This window comes from Schistosoma mansoni, assembly GCF_000237925.1.
Source record: "Schistosoma mansoni, WGS project CABG00000000 data, chromosome 3 unplaced supercontig 0105, strain Puerto Rico, whole genome shotgun sequence".
Taxonomy (NCBI): Eukaryota; Metazoa; Platyhelminthes; class Trematoda; order Strigeidida; family Schistosomatidae; genus Schistosoma; species Schistosoma mansoni.
Window position 1 is genome coordinate 1,051,428 of NW_017386009.1, and position 7,317 is coordinate 1,058,744.

Consider the following 7,317-nt stretch of genomic DNA (forward strand, 5'->3'; position numbering starts at 1 on the left):
CCAGCCTTTAATCTCTTTAGCTAAAGTTAAGGGTGATTTACTCATTGAGCTGGGTCGCTTGATTGTTAAGCATCCAGTACATTTTTAGATATTCACATTCAACTCAAATTCAGAGGTGACGACCTCGTAGTGACAGTAAACATGTCAGTCAGTCAGTCACAACGTAGAACTTCGTACGTACGTACATCAGTTCGAGTTGCCATACCATATTAACACAGAGATACAATTGTCGATTCAAATCTCATAGTGGTAGAAGTAGTAAGAGTATAAGCAATAATCAGAAAGATTTAGGGTTGAAGATGTTATTCAAGGAGTATAATCCAGTGAAATAAATCTGTAAAGAGAAAATAGATAGAGACATGAGGAATTCAGATTAGAATTTGAGAGAACACAAAGAGTGGATGCACATTCGCCATTGCAAACGATTTTGAGTCATGTCATTCAAGGTCTCTAACCATCGTTTGCTACCAACTCGCAAATCCCAACCAGGTAGTCTACACCTACCAACTTGACTCAGTCCACTTGTCTGTGACTTCATGGATTTGTGCCACGTTTTGGTCTGGCTACCCCTAGCTTTTTCCAACCTACTCCTACACCATAAAACATCGCTCGTCGGGGCAGTCGGTGGTTGGGCATACATAACACGTGTTCCAACCATCTCAACAAATAAAGTTTCACTACTTCATCAATCGATTTGCCATCCTTACCTAGTACCTTTTTCTTAACAACTGCACTACTTACCCGGTGGTCCCAGGATATACGAGCAATGCTTCGAAGACACCTATGATCGAATACTAGTAGCCTACGAATATCCTTTACTCTTATCGGCCATGTTTCACTGCCGTAAAGTAGGACGGAACGAACTGTTGCACAGTAAACCCATCCTTTGATTGCTAGACGGATATCTTGCCTACTCCATAAATGACGCAAGTTGGCGAAAGCTAGACGAGCCATCTGTAGCCGTGCTGAGATTTTGTCACACACCAGACCACAATGGCCGCTGAGACTTCCAAGATAAGTGAAGTTGTCAACACGCTCAACTTCACAGTAAACCTGGATTGATGAAAATTAATTATTCAACCTAACTGATAGTCTTATACAAAACGTGCAATTCGATAGAATAAACGATCGATGGATACTGTCTGCTCATCAACACCAACTGACTACATAAATTTATATGAATCTGTTAGAGCAGTTAAATTTTCATTATAAGAAGTGTGTCTTACGTTCGATTTTAAATTGGTCTTTGGTCAAACGGAACGCAGACAGGTGACCTGATTATGCCACTTTTATGTTAATCTACGAATTCAGCTGCTCGAATGAAGAAACACATTGATGATGCAACGGATATTCTAGTTTTACAACTGGATACCAGTAGCACCTTCTATGTTCGATCGTTCCCAGTCAGATAGAAATCAGAAGTCAGACGAGAAGAGGCAGGAAAGATATATTTGATTCGTTACCAATATATCGAGGACCTTTTCTATAAGCTGGCTAATGAAACGTAGGAGCTGTGTCCCACGCTGTGTTGAAACGTGATCTGGTGCGGATGCATGACCGAAAGCCTTCAGCTAAACAAGTCCACTTAAACAACATGGTCAGCATCCAATGTCGAACACTTAATGAACTATTGATTTTGGGGAATTATTTACAGCTACAACATATTAGGCATACTACCAGACAACTAAGTGAAAGAGTTAGTGAACACCAGAACACCCACCATTGCCTGCTAATTACAGTTCACATGACATTATTAAGTGAAAAACGTATCAAATATTTTAAAGAATTATGAAATGCGTGTTTGTATCAAATCTTCGTTTTCATAAAGACCACAACGTTTCGCTTCGAAATCCATTCAACTATTTCTTTTTATTATCGTTTATTCTAGCATCTTTATGGAAGTTTAGCCATATTCTGACAGTGGAGTCAAAGTAGTTAGCCAGGATTATTTTGACAAACCTAGTAGCCGGGACTGTGACAAAAGTAGAATGTGGATAATATTAATGAAACTTATGATTATTAAGCATCCAGTACATTTTTAGATATTTACATTCAACTCAAATTCAAAGGTGACGACCTCGTAGTGACAGTAAACTTGGATTGATGAAAAGTAATTATTCAACCTAACTGATAATCTTGTACATAACGTGCAATTCCATAGAATCAAGGATTGATAGGTACTATCTGCTCATCAACACCAACCGATTACATAAATTTAGATGAACTCGATAAAGCAGTTAAATGTAAATTATAAGAAGTGTGTCTTACGTTCGATCCTATGGGCACATTTTAAAATGGTCGGACGGAATAGACTAGTAATGATGGCATTTTAAGACACCCCCTTCAACGGGGGACATTAATCTAATACTTAGGAATGCTTCGAGGTAACTGAAAAACATCTAAGCTCTAGTCTACTGAATTTCACTGAAGCTAGAAGATACTCAATAGTCGTAAATCGTTTCACCACACTAAATTGATCACGTTGTATTTTTGTTTCCCCTTACTTCGTTTCCATCAACTTTCAGTTCATTCTAATTCCCTATTCTTAACGAAGTAACCAAAAATCCTGTTATTCTTAATTATCATCAGTTTACGTCTAGCTATATATGATTAACTAATATTTAGCCCTATGAACCTCGATTACTATTTCCACATTCTAGAAACTTCTCTAGAATATTGTGCATTTATTTGCTACACTTGTTATTCAATCCTACTAACTCTATTGGAATTTTCACTCCGTCATGACGATATGCATTCACTTGTAACAGTTGAGATAAGATGGTGGTTGGAGGTGGTCGACAGGAAACCCTGCATCCGGGTTCCATGCTACTTGTCACTCGTCAGCAAGGTGTACCTGTAATCTTGAGGGAACTGGTGCTCCCTGACGGATTCAATCCCGTGTCACTCAGCTTTGCACCCAAGCCCGGGCAAAGGAGGAGGGTTGGCATGGGGTTAACGACCCCATCCCGTAGAAAACCAAATCGCTAAAGAAACGCTAACCAGAAAAAATTATTCAAACCATTTAAACTCTGCCCTGGGAGTTGAAGGAATAATTATGACGTCTCATGATGAAAGCCGAGTTCCTTCGGAAGTCATGAGGCCGATGCACCTCGTAACAACCAGAGCAACAATTTTCATAGGTACATGGAACGTCTGGACAATGTGGGAGACCGGAAAAGTCTTCCAAATCGCTGCAGAAATGAGAAAATACAACCTGGAGGTGCTTGGAGTCAGTGAAACACATTGGACTCAGGTTGGACAACAACGACTATCTTCAGGGGAGCTCCTGTTATACTCCAGTGATGAAGAGGAAAATGCCCCACATACACAAGGAGTTGCACTGATGCTGTGCAAACAAGCACAAAATGCATATATAGGATGGAAATCTCATGGACCAAGGATCATCAAAGCCTCCTTCAAAACAAAGAGAGAGGGCATTACAATGAACGTCATCCAATGCTATGCGCCTACCAACGACTACAATGAAGATGATAAAGACCAATTCTACGATAGGCTGCAGTCGATCGTCGAGAGGTGCTCAACAAAGGACTTGACCATTCTGATGGGAGATTTCAATGCCAAGGTTGGAATGGACAACACTGGATACGAAGACGTCATGAGACGACATAGACTGGGAGAAAGGAACGAAATTGGTGAGAGATTTGCAAACCTATGTGCCTTCAATAAACTGGCCATAAGTGGCACTATATTCCCACAGAAACACATTCACAAAACCACATGGACTTCACCGTACCACACTACGCAGAACCAAATCGACCATATCTGCATCAACAAAAAGTTTCAGAAGGTAGATGGAGGATGTGAGAACCAAGAGAGGAGCTGATATAGCATCAGATCATCATTTGCTGGTCGCCAAGATGAAACTAAAACTTAAGAAATACTGGACAACGGTGCGGACAACATCACAAAAGTTTAATGCGGTCTTTCTTCGAGATGCTGACAAACTCAACAAATTCGACATAGCGCTCAGCAACAGGTTCCAGACCTTTCATGATCTACTCAATGGAGAGGGAACTACCATGGAGAGCAACTGGAAAGGTATCAAGGAAGCAATCGTTTCAACATGTCAGGAGGTTCTGGGCCACAAGAAGCACCATCACAAGGAATAGATCACTGTTGGCACACTGGATAAAATTGAAGAAAGAAGGAACAAGAAGGAAGTAATCAATATCAGCCGAGCAAGAGCATAAAAAGCCAAGGCACAAGCCGAATACAAAGAAGTAAACAAGCAAGTGAAGAGGAGCATCAGAGTCGACAAACGTAAATATGTGGAAGACTTAGCAATGATAGCGAAAAAGGTTGCTAGAGAGGGAAACATGAGACAACTGTATGATACAACAAAGAAACTTGCTGGAAATTACCCTAAACCAGAAAGACCAGTGAAAAGCAAGGAAGGCAAGGTAATCACCAACATTGAAGAACAACGAAACAGGTGGGTAGAACACTTCAAAGAACTCTTGAATCAACCAGCTCCACTGAATCCACCCAACATCGAAGCAGCACCCACGGACCTCCCAATCGATGTTGGCTCACCAACAGTTGAAGAGATCAGCATGGTCATCAGACAAATCAAGAGCGGCAAAGCAGCAGGATCAGTCAACATCCCGACAGAGGCACTGAAAGCAGATGTAGCAGCAACTGCAAAGATATTCCACATTCTACTCAGTACGATTTGGGATGAAGAGAAAGTACCAACAGACTGGAAAGAAGGACTTCTGATCAAAATACCAAAGAAATGCGATCTCAGCAAGTGAGATAACCACAGGGGCATCACTCTTCTCTCAATACCAGGAAAAGTCTTCAACAGAGTATTGTTAAACAGAATGAAGGATTCCGTGGACGCCCAACTTCGAGATCAACAGGCTGGATTCCGTAAGAATCGATCGTGTACAGACCAAATCGCAACTCTACGTATCATTGTGGAACAATCAATCGAATGGAATTCATCACTCTACATCAACTTCATTGACTACGAGAAAGCATTTGATAACGTGGACAGGAAAACACTATGGAGGCTTCTTCGACACTACGGAATGCCTGAGAAGATAGTCAATATCATACGGAATTCCAATGATGGATTAAACTGCCAAATCGTCCACGGAGGACAACTCACCGACTCGTTTGAAGTAAAGACCGGTGTTAGACAAGGTTACTTACTCTCACCCTTTCTCCTCCTCCTGGCGATCGACTGGATCATGAAGACGTCAACATCTGGGGAGAAACACGGAAGACAGTCAACAGCTAGGATGCAGCTGGACGATCTAGACTTCGCAGATGATCTGGCTCTTATATCACGCACGCAACAACAAATGTAGGAGAAGACGACCAGTGTATCATCAGCCTCAGCAGCAGTAGGTCTCATTATACACAAAGAGAAAGGCAAGATTCTCCGATACAACATAACATACGTCAATCAAATCACACTTGACGGAGAAGTTTCGGAGGATGTAAAAACCTTTACATATCTGGGCAGCATCATCGATGAACAGATGATGCAGATGTGAAGGCGTGAATCGGCAAAGCAAGAACAACATATCTACAATTGAAAAACATCTGGAACTCAAAACAATTGTCAACCAACACCAACATCAGAATTTTCAATACGAATGTCAAGACAATTATACCGTATGGGGTCGTCCAGTGCTTCCAGGTTTTATGTGGTGGTCTAGCTTCAATTGACTCATGATCTCAAGCATATATTTACTGAAATCTCCACAAAAACCCTTCTGACAAGAGAAGCATAATTAAACTTTATTTAACAATGGACATTGATCCACTTGAATTGAACACAAATTACAGCATTTATCAGAATCTCTAAAAGTGTTAAATTGTGAACTTTGGTTTAGTAAATAGTGTTAATGTAAAAAAAAATGAAAATAAAATTTGAATACATTTTATGGTGTTTGTGTAAGGATGGTTCGTTGGTAAACTCAAGAAGCCCATAAAGAGCTGAAGGCATCCCATCCAATCACCGCTAGGGGAACATTCTAGAATGTCGATGTGTCTTCCCTATTGGATGGATAAGCAAGATCCCCTATGTGCCTATTGACTGTCCGAAATGATGATTTACTTCAGCCAAAAACTATAAATACATGAGATTCTTGTCCTATATTTGACACTGTGTTAAGAATAACTTACTAGTTTTCTATCTTCTCTCTTGAGACGTCGCGGGTCTGATCATTCAAGTAGTCTAGCATAGCAAGAATCTAATCAATTTATAGCATAAATAGGTTGATGATAGTACTTGTGGTGAAGAAACTTGAGGTTTCCAATGTTTGTTTAGTATAAACTTTAGAATCTTAGTAACTGATAGATATAATTCAGAATTTGACTTGCACGTTATTCTATCGAGATTGAATTCGATTTGATGTCTTTCGCTGACAGTTATCTTCTCATTATCTATACATCTAGTTTGATTGGTTTTACCCACTGACTCATCAGTTCATTGTGTTTGTTGATATGGTTATTTATTGAATTCATGATACACTCTTATCAGAACATAGGTGTCAATCAACGAGGATCACAGAATCTGAATATGTCTCCACTGAACAAGTTCTATTTTTCCTGGTAAACTACTGATAAGTCTCTGCTTAAAGAAGAGTAAAGCATCATATGATATTTAGACTAGTGTTAGTTAAGAAGAAGCAAACAGAATAGTTGTAATAGGATGACATTTGAACATTTGAATGCATAAATGTGCATATCATCAGTTTTATGATTATATTGAATTTATGTTATATCTTGTGGCCGAGTGGATGCCTAGTTAATGTATGACTTGATAAGACCGCCAATCGGAGAGCAGCTTATTATCGATTGGAACAGTGACACACGAAAACCGTACGAGCAGTCTAGAGTGCTAACCAGTCCTGCGATCTGCCTAGCCCAGCCAGTTAAGTCCAGAACACCAATAACAGCCTCTGCGGTATGAATCCTTGTATTCCAAACATACTGGGTTTATATACCACACACATCGTACCATAAAATAGAAAACAACATTTGTACAAGATTTGGCCAAATGTGGCTTTGAATAGGGGGAACAGTAATTAATGGACTGGGTATAACTCAAGAATGATAAACCGTATAATAATAGTTCATAGATCAAAATAAAGCTTATGATAAAAGGAACATGAATATGAATAGTTTAGGAACTCTAAGGAGAAGCAGTGACCGGTGGAGTTCAAAACCACATCTGTTGTGAGATATGAACTCATTGAAGACAATCGGTGAACGGTTGCTCAACTTCGTGGATTGGTTGAAGTTAGACATTAACACCATTGGATGCCGGCCAGCTCATCG